This window comes from Ambystoma mexicanum, chromosome 11 (assembly GCF_040938575.1).
Source record: "Ambystoma mexicanum isolate Mex_15411 chromosome 11, UKY_AmexF1_1, whole genome shotgun sequence".
Classification (NCBI taxonomy): domain Eukaryota; kingdom Metazoa; phylum Chordata; class Amphibia; order Caudata; family Ambystomatidae; genus Ambystoma; species Ambystoma mexicanum.
Genome location: NC_090934.1, coordinates 187,420,921 through 187,443,034, shown reverse-complemented (window position 1 = coordinate 187,443,034; position 22,114 = coordinate 187,420,921). Strand labels below are relative to the sequence as shown.

The 22,114-nt window shown below is 45.3% G+C and overlaps 1 protein-coding gene across 5 annotated transcripts in view; it reads left to right on the top strand.

Moving 5' to 3' along the window:
• LOC138503205 (uromodulin-like) overlaps positions 1-22,114 on the top strand; it is an 895,795-nt gene that overhangs the window by 5,737 nt on the left and 867,944 nt on the right. The window lies entirely within an intron of this gene.

Below are 22,114 nucleotides of genomic sequence, written 5' to 3'. Positions count from 1 at the left end.
GAGAAGGTATTTAAACCTTGGAAAGTCAGAGAGACATCCCTGTGCCACTGCACTAAAGGTGATATGTGACACACAGAAAAAGATGATGCCTCTGGAGTTGTTTTAAAACTCCATAACCAAAGAATACAAAAGTAAAACACGCATCAAAATCCATGGAAGAGTGGGAAAAAAAGGCTCACACTCCTCCCAGGTAAAAAATAAAATCCTAGAAATCCAGCAAAGTTGCTGGGGATCTCCAAAGGTTAGGGAAATTAGCACATTTTGAGAATTCTCCCTAACACTCGTCCCCACCAGACTAAGGGACAGGGGGATTTAATCCACTCCTGGATGAATCTCCTTACTCCAGTCGGTGAAACATCCTTGAGAGACCATCAGCATTTTGGTGGTGACACCCAGACCTGTGTTCAATGGTAAAATCAAACCCTTGCAGGCTGATTGACCATCTCAATAGTTTAGGGTTTTCCCCTTTCATTTGCATCAACCATCTCAAGGGTTGGTGGTCAGTCTGAATCACAAAAGTAGATCCATACAAGCAGGAATCCAGATAAGGCGAGTACTAGTCCTTTTTACGCATGAAAATCTTTTAAATACGCCAGCTTTATTATTTTCCTTCGTACATTTACACACAGATTTACAGCAGAGGGCAGTGCAAAGGTCAGGTTAATTGACAGAAACCAGAAGGCTTCTTGTGATTTTTATCTACATGGATGTAATTGCAAGCTACCTCTGAAACCGAATGTATTTCTCTGAAGCCTTTCAAAAAAATAAACTGCACACTGATAAAAGGAATGGTTTCTTTCCATTCAGCTTCAGAAGCACTGTGCATGTTTTCCTAGAATTTTAGGATTGTATAATTAATAAGATGGAAAACTAAGTTGCAAATGAGAATTTATTTTTTTAAACAAGTTATGCTTTTTTTCCAGTGGAAGCAAACCAGTATTGCACAATTGTATTTCCGGTGCTGTGTGCATAATCATGCAGAGGCAGATCATTTTTACACTTATATTGTAAAATGATCACTATGCACAGTCTAGTTTACATCCATTCTACCTTGCAGTCAATGGGGTACATTACTATAAATGGTCAGTGGCAGCAGAGTCTTTGCTCAAGGGTGAGTAATTGTCATTACACTGATCACAGGTGTTCTAGCCTCTCAAATCTTCAAGACTAGTGCAAGCACTGTTCAGAAACAAATACATTAAATTTACATTGGTAATTGAAATAGAAACTCAGCAAAACATTTTCCCTGTGAAAATCTAGATAGGTATTTAACTTTATGTAGCGCTTCATAAATGGTTCGTCATACATCTAGGTACGTGATCATTATACCTGAGTCGATACTCAGTTAACCAAACTCTGAAGGATGTTAGCCAATAAGATAGCGCAGCCAGTTGAGCACTTGTTGCTACAATCTCTGCGTGATCTGTGGGTTGCGCAGCCTTTCATCCTTTCAAGGTTGATAAAGGAGTACCGACTTAGGTTTGGTGGTAATTGTGATAAATATGTTCTGTGTACAGCGCTTTGCCAAAACAGCTATATAAATAACCATTTGACCACTAGATTAGATATAGAATTTAACATGCAGTCCTTGTCTCTCTGTACTTTTGTATCATGACATTGGCATACCATTAGGTAGTAATAGCTCCAGGAAATTAGGACTTTCATTAAACATCAAAAGACAATTCTGCTATCAAATCTCAAAACACACAAAACAAATTCATGTATGCTTTACTATATAATTGGCTAGGTTTTTGTGATTTCAACATTTAAATATATATAGGAGAGACCAAATGGCCAGAAATAATGAAAGGTGTATTCTGTCACAATGAAGAAAGCTGCTGCATAGTAATGATTTCCATACAGTTTTTTTACATGTCGGCTGGATGTCGCATACATTTTACTCTCTTGCGAAGGAGAAAAGTAATTTTTACTCTCTTAAAATCACATTTACTCTCAAAGTATAATAATAGAGAGTAAAATACTCACACCTCAAAATCTTATCTGGAGCACTGTCGAGAGGGCATCGGGAAGGGGTGCTAATGTGTCTGGCCCAGGTGATTCGGTATATGCTTTTTCTGCCTCCTTGATGAGGGTTTCGGCTTGGGACAGGTTTTCACGTATTTCCTGAAGTGTACCATGGACTTTGGTTATCAAGTGTCCCCTCAGCCACACCTTAAAGGTTTCCCAAATTATGTTATATGATCTCACAGAGCCCTCATTGCATTCAAAGAAGTCAGCCACATCTGACCGAAGTGTCTCTACCAGAGACTCGTCCCGTAAGAGGTTGGGTGGCAATTTCCACATGCGGGGGCCCTGTGTGGTAGTTCCTAGATGAATGTCTAGTAGAATCGGAGAGTGGTCCGATAAGGTGCGGGGCAGTAAGATGCACTCCAATATCCCCTGAATACACTCAGTGGAGCACAGCCAATAGTCTATCCGGGAGCTTGACGTGCGGACGTAAGAATGAAAAGTGTATTCCCTTTGAAGTGGGTGTATTTCCCTCCATGCATCTGCCAGCGGTATTAGGGACATGGCTTGTCAGATGATGAGCGCTGACTTCGAGCGCCTCCTGTCTCCCGTGGACGTTCTGTCAATTAGGGAGTCAAGGATGGTATTGAAGTCTCCACCCCATATCACAATCGTCTCCCCTACCGGCAATATCATTGTTAGTATTTGTTGGTAGAATTCTGGAGTGTCCAGGTTCGGGCCATATGTATTAATTATGATCAGTTCCTGTCCTTGTAGCGACCCCCAAATTATTGCATATCTGCCATCGGCATCGATTTTAGATTTGGATAACACGAACCCTATTCTGCAGTGAATAATCGTCAGCACTCCTCTGGCTTGCGATGAGTAATCCGTCGCAAATATCTGTTGTCCCCAGGAGGGACCAATAGAACCGACCATTTTTACCATGCCCTGAGTCTCCTGTTTTTTGTTTGATTTAAGCGTTGCACCTCTGATGGTGTTGCATGCTTCGATTCACCTTTCTTATGCCAGCTTTTCCCCATTGTTCAACAGCATGCATAACTTCCCCCCAACGCATACTAATACGCATAGGCCCATGTGGCTTAGGCAGGATGAACTTTTTACAGTTTAGGCAACCAGCCTGACCCCCCCCCTTGCCATCCTCCCAATCGGGCGGTGTATCCCTACGTCCAAACTGCAACTTTGTAAACTGGGGGCGGCATGGCCTGATATCCTACCCGGAGCAGTAGCTTCAGAGTGATGGAGACGGTGTGCCATCTCTATTTCTACTGTAGATTGAAGGTATTCGACGACTTGTTTGGGTTTCCCTCATGTGCATCAGCATTCAAGTGTCTTTTTGCGCTGTTGAGATGTATTGTATTTTGTATTGTATTCATTAGGTTTATATAGCGCTTTACGTCAAAGCGCTGCACATTTTAACAGGGTACATTTAACGATAACAAATTAACAGTAACAGTAGAAGCAAATTACAATTTTGAATTTTGAATCAGACCAACAAAACAGTATGTAGAGCAATTAGAAAGAGGGGGAGGGGAGAGTAGTGGACTAGAACTGGGAGGAAGAGGGAGAGATGGGTAGGAGGAGGAGAAGGGGAACGGGAGCGGCAAAGGGGGTGTGGAAGGAGTGGAAGGGGGAGTGGAGGGAGGTGACTAAGAGGAAGAGGGAGAGGGTGGGAGAGGGGGAGTTATAAGGGGGAGGGGAATCATGGCGGAGAATGGAGAAGGAGAGATTTGTGCTGTTCTACGAATGCCATGGCTCCCTCAGGTGTTTCAAAGAAATATGTTCTGCCTGCATGCTGAACGTGCAGCTTTGCTGGCAACATCATAGCGTATATTACCTTCCTTTCTCTAAGCGCTTTCTTCACAGGGTTGAATGAGCGTCTGGCTGCCAGGACCCCCAATGAAAAATCTGGATCCGATCAGAGTCATAGGACAAGGGGCTCTGTTCGCGTGCCAGGCGTAGGATGAGGTCCCGGTCTCGGTTATTGAGGAGGCGAGCTATAATTGATCGGGGAGGATCTCCTGGCTTTGGTTGGAGGGCGCCCTCTCTACTAAGAATTGTTTCGAGAATTGGGCATCCGGGAATAGTGAATGGAGCATTTCTTCCAGGAACTGTTCCTGGGGGGTTTGGTTTTGCTCTCGGCCACTCCGACCACTATAATGTTGTTACGCAGAGATCGGGACTCTAAGTCCTCACACTTATTCTGGAGAGTTTTGATGTCTTTCTGTATACCTTCAATGGCTTTGTTGTGTGTGGTAGTGGTATCTTCAAGGGTGCTCACCCTTTCTTCCGCTTCAGAGACTCTGGCATTAACCTTTCTAATGTTGGCGCGGATTGATGCTATGTTGCTGCCAATGTCGTCAAGTTTGTTATTAATGGCAGGGAACCCCTTCTCCATAGCTACCATATATGGGGCCATGTTTGGGTCCGGTGTGTTGGTGTGGGTCCCTGGGGGGGGGGGACTGTTAGGTCAGGTGTAGGCTCCACTTTGGGTACACTGGCAAAGGCATCCAGGGGCCCCTTTTTCCTCCCCCTAGCACCTCCTGTCATATCTGGGTATTGATAGCTGGTTGTTTCGTGGCGTTTAGGGGGTTGTAGGCTATTTAGACTGAGTGTTGTGCCGGGGGTCCTGGGCTCAGAGAGTACTTTTGACAACCGGTTGAGTGCCGGCTGCTTAGTTCTAGTGATTACAGCGAGCGCGTGTCGCGCCAGCAGACCATGAATGTATGGTTTTCCCCTCCTACTATGGTCTGAATTGCGGGTTTATACCCTGGTTTATATTGGTGACAGTTGGTTGATGCCCCAAGAAGGTGAGGATCTTATCCGACTCATATCTTGGCACCCCCTGTGTTATGGGTGCAGGATCGATGTATTTGTATTTTATTGAATTTATATAGCCCTTTATTCCAAAGTGCTTTACATGTGAACAAGTAACATACAGCAAGCATAAAATGACAATTGAACCACAACCTGAAAACAGTATAATGAACAACTTACAATATTGCAGAGGTGAGGAGGGTGTAAGGAGGGGAGAGGTGTGCAAGGGAGTAGTAGATTTTAGAGGAGGTAAGAACGGGGGAAAGAGGGAATGCAGGAATGTGAGGGAAGAAGACAGGAAAAAGTGAGACTAGATGCGAGCAGGGGGAAGGGGGAGGGAGGAAGGAGGTATATGGGAAGGAGAGGGAAGGAAGAGCAGAAGTAAGAGGTGAGAGTAGAGGGGAAGGTATGAGGAAAGGAATTGTGGGGTGTTAGGCAGGTGAGTGGAAGAGATAAGATTTTAGGGAAGAGTGAAAAGAAGGGTAGGAGGGAGAAGAGCGGATGTGAAGGGGGAGGCGGTTCCAGTGGAAGGGAGCAAGGAGTTGGAAGGAGCGGAAGCAGGAGGGGGTGCAGGGTGGAGGAGGAGAGAGTAGGAAAAGATTAGCAGAGCGGAGAGAACGAGAAGGGGTATAGAAGGAAAGAAGGGAGGAGTGGTAGGGGGGGGAGACCATGGAGGGATTTGAAAACAAGAATGAGGAACTTGAACTTGAGCTGGGAGTAAAAAGAGAGCCAGCCTAGAGAGGTGATCGAGGAGGAGATGGAATCAAGAGGTGAGAGAAGTCATAGGGAGCGGATAGCAGAGTGGTAGATGAATTTAAGGGGGGAAAGATGAGAGGAGGGGAGTCCAAAGAGAATGGAGGAACAATAGAAGAGTCTGGAGAAGATGAGGGAGGTAATTAAAGGTTTAGTGGCGTGAAAGGTAAGGAGGGGTCAAATTTTACGAATGTTGTAGAGGTGAAAGCGTCAGGATTTAGAAGTAAGAGAAATGTGGTGAAATAGAGAGAGGTGAGGGTCAATATGGAGACCAAGGTTACGGGCATGGGGATAGAAGGAGAGCTGGGAGGGGGAAAAGAGAATGAAGGGGGGAGGGGAGGGAGGGAGGAGGAACAGTGTTAGTCGGGAGAAAAAGGATTTCAGTTTTATCAACATTCAGAGTAAGGAAGTGTGAGGACATCCAGGATTTAATAGCAGAAAGGCAAGAAGAGAGTTTATCATGAATGTCAGGAGAGAAGGAGCAGAAGGAGAGGAAGACCTGGGTGTCATCCGCAAAGAAATGGTGCGAGCTACCAAAAGAGGAGATAATACGAGCTAAGAATGAGGTGTAGAGCGAGAAACGAAAGGGGCCAAGGACAGAACCTTGGGGGAACGCCGTGGTTGAGTGGAAAAGTGGGGGAGGAGGAGCCACCCCAGGAGACAGAAAAGGTGCGGTTAGAAGGATAAGAGGAGAGCCAATTAAGAACATTGTCCTTGAAGCCAAATGATGAGAGGGAGTTGAGGAGAAGAGGATGGTCGACAGTATCAAAAGCAGCGGAAAGGTCAAGGAGAATAAGAATGGAGGAGTGCTTTGTTTAGCGTGCAGAGAACAGAGAGTTAAAAACAGAGGTGAGGGCAGTTTCTGTGGAGTGCAGTGGGCGGAAGCCGGATTGGCTGGAGGGAAGGAGTGAGTGATTAGAGATGAAGGAAGCGAGTTGAGAATAGACAATACGCTCAAGAAGTTTAGAAAGGAAGGGTAATAGAGAGATAGGGCGATAATTGGAAGCAAGATGGGGGTTAGCAGAAGGATTTTTGAGAATAGGGATGATAGTAGCGTGTTGAAAAGGAGAAGGAAATGTGGAGGTTGTGAGGCAGATGTTGAAGAAGGTGGGAGGTAGGGTATAAGGAGGGGGTAGGTTTAGGGATGAGTGGAGATGGAATAGGGTATGAGGGAGAATCAGTAGGATGAGTTTTGGATAGGAGTAGAGTTACATCGGAATGCGTGACAGGAGAGAAAGAGGAGAAAGCGAAGGTAGGGGGAAGGAGGAGGAGAAGGAGGAGAGTAGGAAGGGGAGGAGAGGATGGTTTCACGGAGATTGAGGACTTTACTAGAAAAGGAGGAGGCAAGATCAGTAGCAGTGAGAGAAGAGGTAGTAGAGGGATCAGGAGTAGATGGAGAGAGAAGTCGGGTTAAAGTTTGAAAGATGCGGCGAGGGTGAGAGGAATGTGACTGGAGAAGGTTAGAGTAGTAGGTGCGTTTCACAGAGTTGAGGCATGAGTCGTAGAGGGTATGATATGAGAAGTAAGCAGATTGGGTAGAGGGGGATGGGTGTTTGAGCCACTGACATTCAAGGCGCCTGAGGAGGTGGCGCATAGAGGAGAGATGAGAAGAAAGCCAGCGTTGAGCAGGTTTGTGAGAGGGGCAAAATGGTGATGGGGGTAGAGAAGATCAAGAGTAGTAGAGAGGGAGGAAGTTAAGATGGAGGAGGCTTCAGAGGCGGAGGTGGAGGAGAAGTGGGAGAGGGGGGGAGGGAAGAGGAGAGGGATGCTAGAAATAGGGAGGGGTTAAAGTCGCATAGGTCACGCCGGAGAAAAGAGGTAGAGGATTGAGGGGGAGGAGGAGAGGTGGAGGGAGGGGAGAGGGAAAATGAAAGTAGAGAATGATCAGATAGGTAGGTGGGAAGGGGGGAGATGGGGAGGCAGTGAAGGAGGAAGTAAAGATGAGATCAATAGTAGAGCCAGATTGGTGAGTAGGAGGAGAGGGGAGGGGAGAGAGGAGGTAGGAGTCAAGGATGGAGAAGAGAGGAGAGGAAGGAGGGTCAGAAGAGAGGTGGAGATTAAAGTCACCAAGTAAAAGTAGTGGAGTGGAACTGGGGGAAATAAGGCTGAGGAGATGGTCAATATCCTCATAGAAGGAGCAGACTGGACCAGGGGGATGGTAGATGATGAGGAAAGAGATTGCATGAGGAGAATTAAAGATTTTGAACATGAATTCAAAGGAAGGGAAAGAGGGTAGAGAAGTAGGGGATTGAGAAGAGGTGTCTGTATGATTGGTGCTATGTTTTCTGTGTCCCCGAGATGGTGTCTGGGTGACATGATTTACAGGTGGGGGCCGCGTGGTCCACTTCCCATCTGCTGCGAGGGAGGACACTTAGTGGGGGCCAGGTCACAGACCGTAATGGGCTCTCATACCCTCAGTGTTACCCCGTACCTTGCTGGTGCTACGTTCCTGAGTCTTCTTGTAGCTGGGTCCGTCTGGGCGGCTGTCAGCTCCTCTCAATCTGGGAGGCCCGGATGTTTTCAGGATTGGCGCCGCAGTATCAGCAGTATCGCTGTCGGGGAGCGGGCGAAGCCGAGAACCACCAGTGCACGTCGGCACTCCCGGCGCCCGGTGCAACCCAACGTCTCAGCGCTGGGTCTGGTCCACGGCAACTGTCCAGGGGAACCGGCTTCTGGCATCCACAGGGGAATGCACGTCCTGGCCCACAGGTGCACCTTATCGTGATGGGTTGCCGTGTAGGGGCTCCGGGGACGCAACCTATATTTTCGCTTTTCGGGACAGCCGCTTCGCTCTCCCTTCAAGCCCGTCTTTGAGCTAGGCGTGCTCTCCTCGGTTTCGGCACCACAGGCAGGAAAGTCATTGTGACACCCCAAGGTGGTATCCCGCTACCTCTATGGGGATACTTTTGGCACGTAGCGCTCCGAACGTTAGTCCAGGCTCATGGGTATTTGGCACGTCTCATGCAGGGAAGAGGAACTGATTTCACCCAGGAGCTACAGCGTTTTGCTCCAGGGACCTTCAGCGCTTCTCTCCTTTTCTCGAATACGGCAACAGCAACACCTCTCCACAGGATTCTTATGATCAGGATATTATGAGCTACGGAGCACTACGATTAGGCGCCGATCTTTCTCGGTGCACAACAGCTCCCCCTGTTTTGACACTTTTCTAAAATGGCGGATGCTTCAAAAATATCCATGTCGTCTGACAATGCTCCTTTCAATGCATGTATGGAAAGAATTCTTGAGGAACTAGGAAATATTCGAACCTCCATTTCCACACTTGATTCTCACTCATCCTCCATACAAGAAGAGATCAAAGGATTCAAAAATTATATAAAAACCTTCTCAAGTAGACGATGAAGCATAAGAAAGAATAGGTTTTGTGGAGGATAGAGTAGAGGGCTTGGAGAGCATGCAAGTAAAACTGGCACACTTAGAAAATGAAGTTACAGAGCTGGAAGATTGAAATAGAAGGGACAACCTCTGCTTTTATGGAATTCTGGAAAAGATTAAAGGAGATGACCTGGTTAATTTTTTTTACAAACTGGATCCCTCTGTACTAGCAATAACTTTCTCACCTCCTCTGGAACTGCATCGCGCACATAGGATCTGTCCACGTACTTCTAACAGCAACAACTCGCCGAGACCATTTATTGCATGCTTTCTTCGATATCAACAAGCACGCCAAACTCTAATTTCAGCTAAGAAGAATTCCCCCATACTCTTCCAGAACAACAGAATCTTCATATATCAGGACTTTTCCAGAAGTACACAAGCTAAAAGGAAGACATTCTTAGATATGAGACCCTTTTTAAAATATCTCAACATCAGATATGGCTTGTTAGACCCTGCAAGGATGATTATTACCATTCCAGATGGCCCCACCAAAGAATTTGTGGATACAAACGACCTTCAAAATATACTCCAAGAGCTTCAATCTTCACAGATGGATATGTCTATCCCGAGTCATTCGGTCAGCACTCCTAAACCTGATCCTCCATGCCATTATTTATCCTACAAAATGCCCAGGAACCAGCACATCAAATATACTCCCAAACGCAGCAGATCAACTTCATCCATTCCACTTGAAATTCCGTCTACCTCAACCCATCTAAGAGATAAGTCAAGATCTCCTATCAAACTTACAGATCTCACTCTCTCAAACCCACACATTTGACTAACTTTTAAATGCAGTTGCTACAGAACCTATTCTTTGGATATACAACTTCCCTCTTACATATTTAAAGTTTTAACTCCTTATTATTACTCTTAATGAGTATCTTCTTAGTTCATGATGCAGTAACTTTAATTGATATTAAGTTCTCTTGCTCTTCTTCACCTGTGCTCACTACATCTCCGTACTTTGGTATCCCTCATGTCATTCTTGCTTACTTGCTTTCTAACTATTCTCATCTGTACCTCTTTCTTATTGCTTGATCATACTTATTCTTTTAAATCCTATGTATTTACTTCTTTTTATCATTCTCTATGTTGTTGTCTTCCCTCCCTGATGTTCTTCCCCATGTTCTCCAAGATTACTGTTATATTTAGCAATTTTTATTCCATGATGTTTTTAAATTATTTAAAGTTCACTTATGGCTGCCGGTTAATGTTTTCTCTCGCTATGCCGCATACATTACAGATGTCATTATCTTTTCTCTAGTATACTAATGTCGATAAAACTTCTCACTTGGAATGTTAAAGGAGTGGGACACCCTATTAAACGTTCCAAGATTATTACTCAATTTGCCAAACCAATACCCGACATAATTTGCCTCCAGGAAATTCATTTAAATACTGACACTGAAAATTGTAAAATTAGAGCTCCCTGGATAAGCAAAACACTTTATTCTAATGATCTAGACAAGAATGGAGGAGTTTCCATTTTAATCAATAAACGATTGAAGTTAACGCTAGTTAATGAAGAAAAGGACCCAGAAGGCCAATGGTGTATCGTAGACGCTGTTATAAATAATCTACCTGTCACCATTGTCAATGTCTATGGCCCAAATGCCCCTTACCCAATGTTTTGGTCCAATTTATTAACTAATTTACCACAAAAGAACACTGGTAAGTTTATTTTTTGTGGAGATATGAAACAGATGTATGACTTCGCCCTTGATCGGAAATCCTCATCAAATTTCGTCAATTCCAAATCTTGAAACAGTTTCCTAAGTTTATTACAAAACCTAAACTTAATTGATTCTTGGCGCTTTTGTTATACAGAGACTGAAGACTACACATTTTATTCCTCACCTCATCAATCCTTTTCTAGATTAGATTACATTTTTGTTAATTGTTCCTTAACTTCATCTATCCTAAACTCCGAAATTGGCTATATAACCATATCAGATCATTCACATGTTTCCACCACTCTTGAATGGACCCCCACCTCTAATCTCTCCCCTGCATGGAAATTCAATTTTTATCTTTTTAAAGATCAATCCTTTATTGACAAAACCAATTCATTCATCAAATAATTTTTCTTTAATAATCACCCCGAACACACTTCCAGGTATATTAATTGGGATGCCTTCAAAGCATCCCTTCATGGTTTTATAATTCAATTTGTTGCTATCAAAAAATGACAATCTGAATCCATACATAATACCCTTTTGACTTCTATCAAACGCCTTGAACAGTCCTATTACACAAATCCAGATCCCAATATCATGAAATAGCTGTTAATTAAACGTATTGAATTTAATAAAATGTACAGCAACAAAGCTGCTAACTCCATTCTTAGGTCTAGAACCAAACTACATTATGGATCCAACAAAGCACGCAAAATGTTACCATCATACTTAAAAAAGAGAAATGAAAAATCCCTCATAACTCATATTATTTTCTCCGAAGGCAACAGATTAACTAAACCTAAAGACATTAATGATGCATTTCTTGATTCCTACTCTAAATTATATTCCTCTGATTCATCCATCAATTCCGAGAAAATGTATTCCTTTTTCAAAACTAATACAAAGAAAATTCCTGTTAATCAGACAGATCTATCTCAGCTTGATGATCCCATCACACTTGATGAAATTATACAAGCTATATCGAACCTCAAATCACATAAAGCTGCGGGCCCCAATGGATTTTCTTCTGATTTCTATAAAACCTTTGTGCACTTCATTGCACATAAACCTTTAGAACTATATGCTTATTTATTTTTTCAAATATAATTTTTATTCAGCATTTCAAAGACATGCATTTTCAAGTTTTAAACATTGACATTCTGCTCACATCTGCACGCCTTGCGACATGTCTGGGATAAACTTTTTGCCCTCAACTTTTAACTCTCCCCACCTCCCCTCCTCCCCAACTCCACCCTTCCCCCTGCCCCTGTCCCTCCTTCGGTGAAAAGACGGACTGCAAGACGGGATCTACTTATCGTTACATCTCGATAGGATCAGGGATAGTGTCACGGAGTTTCTTTGGAGTTAATTATAGGCTTCAAGGAACAGAGCCCATTCCAATTCTCTACTTGGCGAGATGTCGTGTATGGCCCTTTAATGTTCTCCATTTCGTAAAGTTCTCTAGCTTTACGGGCCCAAACAGCTTCTGTTGGGAGTTTGTTGGATTTCCAGTTTATGGTGATACAGACCCGGGCTGCAAGTAGAAGAAAGTGGGTCATGTGGGGAACTCGTGTCCATCGACCTTCTTGCTCTTCCAGACCAAATAGTATCAGTCTGGCATCGCTATCTATGTCAATTCCCTCAATTTTCCTTATCCATGTCAGGACTTCTTTCCAGTATGATTACGTTTTGGGGCAGGATCACCACATATGCCAGTAGTCAGCTTGGGAGCCACATCCCCTCCAGTATTGAGGGCAGGATCGCTCAAACATTTTAGATAGTCTCTTGGGGTCGTAGTACCATCTGTGTAATAGTTTTATCCCGTGTAGCTTATATTGCGCCGAAGTGGAGGTTTTCTGCACTGATCTGTGCATTTGTTTCCACAATTGGTCTGTCAGGGGAGAGCCTAGGTCCTTCTCCCATCTCCTCCTCAAGTGTTCAATTCTGTTCTCTGACTCCTCTATCAGGGATCTGTATATTTGGAAGATGAGCCCCTTGGTTGAGCAGGTTTCGCTGACTATATTCTTGAATGGAGTAAGCTCCCTTTGGAGTTTCTTTTTCCATTTCGGCACTTGAAACACTCTAAGTTGCAGGTATTTAAATACTTCTAGTAGGCCTATTTGCAGGGCAGTTTCCAAGTCTTGGATTAGCATACACCCATTGGGTTTCATGATTTGGCCCGCCCTTTCGAGGCCCGCTTAGTACCATGCTTGTTAACGAGTGGGGTCATGGAGATCATCCCTGATGGCAGGGGCCCAGATACAGCTCATGGGGGCAGGCCATGAGGTCAGTCCTTTCATTTCTTTTCTGAACTACCATATTTTACGGAGCGAACCCATTGCAAAATGATTAATCACACTTAAGGGGAACAATTTTTTAGGGGCCCATAGCCATTCTCTGAATGTCGTGGGCCGCATTTGATATTTTTTGATGGTTACCCATTGCTTTTGTGCATCATTTCTCAAGTGTGGGACCAAGGCGCGGAGTTGGGCGACTCGATTGTATGTGTATGGGTCCGGGAGTCCTGTTCCTCCTTCCTCTTTTAGCTGGATGAGATTGTTATAGGCTATGCGTTGTTTTTTCCCCTGCCATAAGAATTTTATGAGTCTGGCTTTTATCTCCAGAAAGTGGCTTCGGGGGATGGAAATTGGGAGCATCTGGTAGTGGTATAGCCATTTTGGCAGCACCGTCATCTTTATAGCATTCAGGCGGCCCAGCCATGACACCGTAGGTTTGCTCCATCTGTCCAGATCTTTCGATATTTCTGACAGGAGTGGGGGGAGGTTCGCTTTATACAAATCTTCTGTCTTCTGCGTGATCTTAATCCCTAGGTATTTCAGGAATTCACGCGCCGTTGGTATTCCCCCTGTGGGAACCTTCTCGTTGTTTGGGTGGGTGGGTTTCTTATATGGGAAGAGCGTGGACTTCTCTACATTCACTTGCAATCCTGCCCATTTATCAAACTCTCCTATTTTACACAGGACTACTGGTATGGTTAAGCCGGTCTGAGAGATAGAGCAGTATGCCATCTGCAAACATTGCAAGTTTGTATCCCCTAATTTGATTCCCTTAATAGATTCTTAGTTTCTAATTACGTTGCCCAGGGGTTCTATTGATAAGGTATAGAGAAGTGGCGAGAGTCGGCATCCCTGTCTGGTACCCCTGGTAATGCCGAACATATCTGAGAGGGTGCCGTTCACTGCCACTCTGCCTTTAGGGTTTTCGTAGATTGCCTGTATCCCCCTAATGAAATGCTCGCCGAATCTCATATTTTCCAATGTAGCCCAGAGAAAGCCCCACTCGACCCAGTCAAAGGCCTTCTCTGAGTCGACGCTGAGGAGGGCGTATTCTCCCTCTTCCCCCCTGGAGTGCTCCATAATATCCAATGTCTTGCACATGGCGTCTGCCCCTTGCCTCCCCTTTATAAAGCCCATTTGGTCCCGCTGGATCAGGCGGAGCATTATGTCCTCTATGCCGGTGGCTAGGACTCCTGTGTAGAGTTTGGCATCCGTATTGAGAAGTTAAATCGGGCAGTAGTATTTACAGGATATGGGGTCCTTTTCTGACTTGGGAATGGCCGCTATGTGCGCCACTGTGAAGGACGGGGGGGGGGGGGGTCTTGTCCAGTATCATGAATGTGATCGAATAAATTGGTGAGTTGTGGGGCTAACGTCTCTGCAAAGTGTTGTAGAAGCCCATAGTGTATCCATCTTCACCAGGGGCACCGCCCGCAGGGAGCCTTTTAATTGCTGCTTTCACTTCATCTGGGGATATGTATGGGAGAGTCCAAACGTGATTGTTCAGAAGCAGGCAGGTGGGTTAGCGCAGCTCTCTTGATGTATTCTTCAAGTTCACCTACTGCCTGGTCCCCCTCCGAGGTGTACCACTTTGTGTAGAAGCTCGCAAATTGCTCAGCTATGCCCTCTGGGGTCTATTCCCAACTGCCCTTTTCAGTTTGGATCTTTTCCACCCATTTCTCGGACCTCTGTGCTCTCAGCCTGGCGGCTAACATTTCGTCGGCCTTATCACCTTTTTCATAGGATGTTTGTTTTAATAGTTAATTTTCTGAGGATGTCATCCCTGCCCAGTGCTTTGAGCTCTATTCTCTTCTGTTTGAGAGATTCCATGTGCTCTTCTCGATAGGACCCGAGGGCATGTATCCTGTCTTCCAAAGCAGTGATATCCTTTTACAGCTTGTCTTCCTTTCAATTTTCTCTCCCTTTTTCGCTTGGCCCCTTCCCTCATCAGATGACCCCTCCATACTGCCTTCCCCGTCTCCCACACCCTTCCCACTCCCACTTCCCCATGGTCATTTATCTGGAAGTATTCCTGTATTGTCTTGTGAAGTTCTTGTGAGTATAATTTGTCCCTTCACAAGTATTCGTTACAATGCCATTTATAGTTTCTCCTGTTGAGTGCTTCCACAGGTTCCATGTGTTAATATCCCAGCAGAAATATCGCCATACAAAAATATCGCCATATTTCAGTGCCAATATTAAGCCATGGAACCTGCGGGCGACACCCCCAAAACCCCCATAATTGTTTTAATGGAGCAGGGGACCGCCCTACAACCTGCAGTCTCAATAACACCATAAATGATCCCCACTAATATTATCGCCTATGGCCTTACCCCACGACCATATATATATGTCGATATTATTGGTGGGGATAATATTACATGATACCCTTCCACATCTGGTGTTGCCAGGACCATGTCGTGGTCTGACCAGTTTATGGGATGTATGTCACTATCTTGAATTCTGGGGCTGGTGTCCTTGTTTACCAACAAATAGTCTATTCTCGTAAATGTCTCGTGGACACTGGATCTAAAGGTGTATCCCTTCTTGTCTGGATTGGCCGTCCTCCAGATATCCACCAAATTTTCCTCTACGAGGCTAGCCAGGAATTTACACCCTACTTCCCTCAAGGTGTCTCTAATATAGGCCTGTGTAGCTTGTCTGTCCAACTGGGGGTCAGCCCATGTGTTAAAGTCCCCACCTATCATCAAGAGGCCCCTACTATTTGCCAGGATTGTGGAGAGGGCGTTCTTGTTGAATGCTGCTTGCCCCTGGTTGTGTGCATAGACCCCTGCAAAGGTGATCTGTATGTTTTTCCATTCCCCCCGAACTATCAAGAGTCTGCTCCCCATTTGTGATTGTACTCCCCCTTTTTTAATGTCTGCCAAGGCCCAGAATGTTTGCCCCACTCCCCTCCCTCTCAGTGGCCTCTCCTCTCCCGCTTTAAGCCTGGTTTCTTGAATAAAAAGCACATCTACATCTACTCTGTTAAACTCCCTTGTGACCAGAGACCTCTTCGTCGGGGAGTTTAGCCCTTTAACATTGAGTGTGGTACCCTCAGAGTCGCATTCCCCGCTCCATTTTTAGGTAGCGCAGCCATCTTTATATTGGTCTCTCGTTTCCAGCCTATTATGTCTTGGTTCTGCCCTCTGATTTCTACCAATCTCTGTTTCCCCTGCTTCCTGCGTCCCTTTGTCCGTCTGTTCATCCCCACTTCCCCCAAGTCCCCTTGAACTTTAAACGCAAAAAAGCCATTAACTGAACTACAGCCATTTTAACTGTCCTAGGTTCTTGACGTTGAGAGGGCCACTAGTTCGAAACTCATTCCCTTCCCTGGGGTCTCTTTTTGTTCCCCCTTTCCGATTTGTGTGTGTGACTTGTGCTCATACTACCCCACCCCTTGTGTACCTTATCACAGCGGCTTCTTAGGGGACATGGGTTCAGGCGTGCATATTTCCTTCCTGCCTTGGTTCTCTTTCTCCATCTGTGGGGTGCTTCCGCCGTCTGTGCTTGCGAGGCTTGGGTACCGTTGAATCCGGCCGGGGTTCTGTTATCGCTCAGCCCGGTTAGGTACTTGAGCACCTGGTTTGCTTCATTGGGGGTGAACACTCTGTAGTCCTCTGCTTTGTACTAGAAAGTTAAGTCAAAGGGGTATCCCCATCTGTATCCTATTGATTTCTCTGTTAGCCACGTCGTCAGGGGCCTACATACTCTTCTTCTCCCCAACGTAAACTTTGACAGGTCTTGGAAGTTCTTTATCTTGGAACCATGGAATTCGAAGTTCTGCATCTGTTTTGCTTTCAAGAGGATCTCCATTTTCTCTTTATATCTGAGGAATTTGACAACTATGGGACGCAGGCCTCCTGCGAATCCCCGTCCTCCCAGGTGGGCTCTCTCAATGTGCACCTCTTTCCTACCATCGGCCTCAAATAGCTGGTTAATCATTTCCTGGATCTTCCTCTCCACTTGGGCAGGCGTTTCACCCTCCATTTCCTATAGGCCTAGGTTGGACCTCTCTTCCCTATTTTCCACATCATCCATTTTAAGCGTGAGTTCTTCTTCTCTCAGCTCTATGTCAGTCATCCGGGCATTTAGCTTCATTTCTACTAGGTCCATGTTGAATTCGAAGTTCTGCATCTGTTTTGCTTTCAAGAGGATCTCCATTTTCTCTTTATATCTGAGGAATTTGACAACTATGGGACGCAGGCCTCCTGCGAATCCCCGTCCTCCCAGGTGGGCTCTCTCAATGTGCACCTCTTTCCTACCATCGGCCTCAAATAGCTGGTTAATCATTTCCTGGATCTTCCTCTCCACTTGGGCAGGCGTTTCACCCTCCATTTCCTATAGGCCTAGGTTGGACCTCTCTTCCCTATTTTCCACATCATCCATTTTAAGCGTGAGTTCTTCTTCTCTCAGCTCTATGTCAGTCATCCGGGCATTTAGCTTCATTTCTACTAGGTCCATGTTGACCTGATTATGCTCTAGGTTCTCAGCCTTTCACTCAATGTGCTCCACCTTTCCTTTAATTTCTAATATAGATGTTTGTATATCCGTTCACAGGGCGCAGATTTCCGCCATGATCCCTGCAATGTCATCCTTCGTGGCAGTGGTGCTCATTTTGGCAACTTGCGTGTCCGAAGCCTCTTCTCGCCTATACTGGTGTAGTCTGTTTAGGCTCTTGGCCATGCAGGCCCGTTCTTCTCTTTCCCCCCTTTTGTGTGCGTGCAGCGATGGTCCGGGGGTTCCCCCAAGAGCCTCTTTTGTGCCTTTCAGGTTTGTTTACGCTGTGCTTTGTTATGGCAGATTCGATCTCTCCTCTAGTAAGGTCTTGGGTTCTCTTGTGCTAAGTATTGAAGGTCTATGTCCCCCAGGATCTGCAGACTGTTTGGCTTCCTTCTACACGCCCTTGTATCGTGTGCTCCTCTTTGACACTCCTCTGGGGACATTTTCCCTTTTGCTGGACCTCGGGTCGTCCTCCTGCCCCAGTGTTTAGGTAGCAGGTGGTTAGTGGCTGTGCCCTTCTTTGTGATCTTGGGCCCTGCCCCGTTGGTGCTTCGGGCCCTCTGCACTGCCCAGACTTGGTGTTAAATTGAGCTCTCGGTTCTGCCACGCTGGGACTATTGTTTCCCCCATGGCGCATTGCTGTTCTGTTTGTATGGCTAGCTGGAGGTGGGGGGGGTTGCAGGTGGTCGCTCTCACCTTGTCTATTACTTCTCTGTATATTGACTTTCCTCTGCTTCTCTTGGTGCCGTACTTCCCCGTACTTCCCCGGTGCTGGTGTGGGTCTTGTCTCCCTTAGCTCCTGTGTCTCAGGGTCCCCCGTCCCATTTGCTGGGGGCCTGCGGGGGATTTAGTTCGCCTCTGGGTCAGGATCCGGGGATGCGCAGTGGTTCTTGCCAATCTTCCATGGGTTGTGTGCGTACCCCCCAATCCGTGATGCGGGGGCTCTTCACTAGGCTCTTTGCTTCTACTGCGCGTCTGAGGCGCACTCACCATATCTTTCCCGTCTCTCCAGCACCCCGGGGCGAGTTCCGTTCAGGTCCTCTTTTGTGGGACGTTTGTGCAGTAGGGCAGTTTCTAAGGTGTCCATATCCGGTTGCTTCAGGGTTTTAGCGCCGTTGGATCAGCACCACGTCTGTGTGTCTAAATGCAGCCTTTTTAATCTCACTCATGCAGATACTCACCCTATTCTGGAGCTGCATGCCTGGCTGTGTTCTCGCTGTGTCCGTAGGCTCACAGCCCACTTGTCGGGTTGTGGGGGCAGCTGCCAGGGTAGGCCCGCTCTGGACCGGGCACTTCGGAGCTTTCCGCCCCTATCCAGCTCTTACCGTGGCTCCCAGCCCCGCTGGAGTCCAGCGGGTGATCGCTGTTGCCTTCTCCTGCTGCAGTTGTATTTCAGTGGATCAATAGCCCCCTGGATGATTCTCCCTCTCTTATGTTTAAGCCGGCTGCGGGTCCACGCCGCCTCGCGTCAGGTTCTTCTCTTTTACGATGCCGAGTGTCAGCTAGCCGTTACCCTCCAGGACCGTGGAGGATGGGCTCATCCCTTGGATTTTACCTTTTCTTTTCCCCCTAGGCTTGCGTTCGGGGCGACTTTGGCTGCTTATCTCTGGTCACACTATTTTCACTCGGTTGCCGGATCAACTGGGCTGGAATCTGCTCTAAATCATTTCTTTTCTTCCCAGTCAAGCAGGAGCTGAAGTTTAGGTGGCCATTAATCTCTGTGCGCCCTAGTGGTCCTATTTGCTTATTTTAATGAAATTGGACAAAGCCCTGGATCATTTAGCGAAGCTCTCTTAATTCTATGTCCCAAGCCTTATAAGGATCCATCCATAATTAAAAACTACCAACCCATTTCCCTCATTAATTCGGATTCTAAGATTCTAGCTAAAATAATTGCAAAACCTTTAGAATTGCTCCTCCCCACACTTTTACACCCTAATCAATCCAGATTTATCAAAGGTCGCTTCACATCATCCAATTGTAGACTTCTATTTAACACTTTGGCTCATTCCCAAAATCCACATGAACCCCTCGCCCTGAATGCTGAAAACACATTTGATAGGGTGTCGTGGTCATTCATGTCGGCTCTTTAGCTTGGCATGGCCTCCCTCCATCCTTTATTAGTTTAATTAAAATGCTTTACTCCTCACCTACTACTCGTATCCTCATGAATAACACTCTTTCCTCTTCTTTTCGAGGAAACCAACAAGTATGTCCCCTCTCTACCTTACTATTCAATCTAGCCTTAGAAACCCTTCTTCAAAACATTAGAATGAATGCTGACATCAAAGGTATCTTTATAAATAATATTGAAATCAAGTTATCAGCATATGCAGATGATATCCTAATATATCTCTCCAACCTGCCCTGTCAATTTGTCACTTGCAAAACATGATAAATAATGTTTCCATTGAATCTGGTTACAAATTAAATCTCAATAAATCCGAATTCATGTCTCTTACCAATGCTTGTAATCCTACCAATACCCCTCTATTCGGCTAATCTTGGCAACCCTCTCACATTAAATATCTCTGGCTTTTCATAGCTAAAGACATCTATACCACTGTTAACCTTAATACTAACCATCTTATTGAGAAAGTCGCAGAAATGACTGAAAGATGGTCGCCTCTTTTCCTTTCATGGTGGGGATGCCTTGACACTATTAAAATGTTGATCAGTTCCATTATCCTATACTCACTTCCATGATTCCCACCATAATTCATTCCTCTTTCTACAAAAAACTTGACTCCCTTCTTCTTAAATTTCTTTGGAATCAAAAAGTTCCATGCATAGCCATCAATAAATTAAGACTTCCCAAATCCTTAGGAGGTGTAAAATTCCCTAACTTCCAATTATATACCAAAGCCTTTACCCTAAAACAATTCATCTTATTTAAACAGCATGAAAATGCTCCTTTATGGATAAAAGTTGAAATAGGCCATTTTTATCCCCTCTCCATTTCTAACTTCTTAATTACCACCTTTTGGCCTAACACCATCTCTTTTCCCCCATTACATTTCTTTAAAAGTATATGGAACAAACTCCCTGCTAACTCTTTTTCAAAAACTAATCCTGAGGACATCTTTCTTTTGTTCAATAAGCAAAACTCTACCAAACTCAATCGTTCCACTATATACAGATGATACTCTTCAGGCATTACATTTGTCAAACAATTAGTCCACAACTCAACTATAGTCCCTTTTTCGAATATCTGCTCACTTTATTATATTCCTATATCTGACCTCCACTTCTACACGTCTTTAATCAAAACAATTTCTAAGCCATTATCTACCTTTAACCAAAAATCCCCCGGTCCTCTTTTAAATGTCCTACTTTTCAATTACTAATAATTCATCTACTAAGGCCGTCAAACTTTATTTGGTTATAAATGAATACCCATCTTCCAAGCCTCCGAACCTCAATATTATGAGACAATGGGAAATAGATTTGGACTTGCTCATCCCCTCCGATCAATGGATCAAAATTTGGAAGATTTGTCAGTCCACATCTTCCGCTGCCAACCTTACACAAACTTACTTTGTCATACTTCATCGTGCCTTCCTAACTCCTACGCGCCTCGCCAAAACTGTTGATAGCTACTCCAATAAATGTTGGTCTTGATATGAACCTAATGCAGATTTTATTCACTTAATATATAATTGTAAATTTGTTCATGCTTTTTGGTCCAAGATTTGGTCACGTATACAATGATATGATATGATATGATATTTTATCTATATCGCGCTCGTACACAAGTGTTTTAGAACACGACCAAGCAAAGGGAGGGGAACAAGGAGGAACAAAAAATAAAAACAACAATCTTACTAGGCCCAGGCACATTAAGTGCATGGAGAAGGAAAAAAGGGGTAAAGTGCATGGAAGGGGGAGAAGTGGAAAGTGCAGAACATAGGAGAGAAAACAATAAAGAATAAGTTAAATAAATAAATAAATACAGGCAATGAAAAGGTGGTAGCACAGCCAGCAAGCGGCAAGTGCAAGATTAGTCAGATAGGGTGTATCTGATAAGTGCAGAAGAAGAGTGGGGGACTGTATGGGTACAGATACAGAACCCAGTGCAATGGGAGGCCTGGAGGCAGTGCAGGAGGGGGGCAGGGTGAGCAGGTACCTGGGCCCGAAGGACAGAGGGTGTCCAGGTGCACAGTGCCAAGAGAGAAACCAGGTCAGCAGGGGAGAAGAGGGGCAAAGGTGGAAGCGAAGAGGAAGGGCTTGAGGTGCTTCCGGAACCGGAGATGGTTCTCCTCAAGTTTCAAGGTGGCCGGCAGGCTGATCCAAAGGGAGGCCCCAGCCGAAGACAGAGATCTGCCCCCAGCTAATTTCTTTGAAAAATGACTGACCCTGAGGGAGTTAGAGGTAGAGGAGCAAAGAGCTCGAGAGGAGAGGTATTTGCGGAGGGACAGACCCAGGCCCCAGAAAGCCTAGTGGACAATGCAGGTGGTTTTAAATTTAATCCTTGCACCCACTGGGAGCCAATGACGGGATTCCAGAGCTGGAAAGGCCAAGGACAAGTCTTGCAGTCCTGTTCTGGATTAGATGTAGAGGGCGGAGAGTGGAGTCAGGTAGATTTAGAAAGAGGCTGTTAAGTAGTCCAACCTGGAGAGAACCAGAGCTTGAGAGACAGTGAGCTTCTGGGGGAAGGAGAGGAAAGGCAGAGTACCTCTG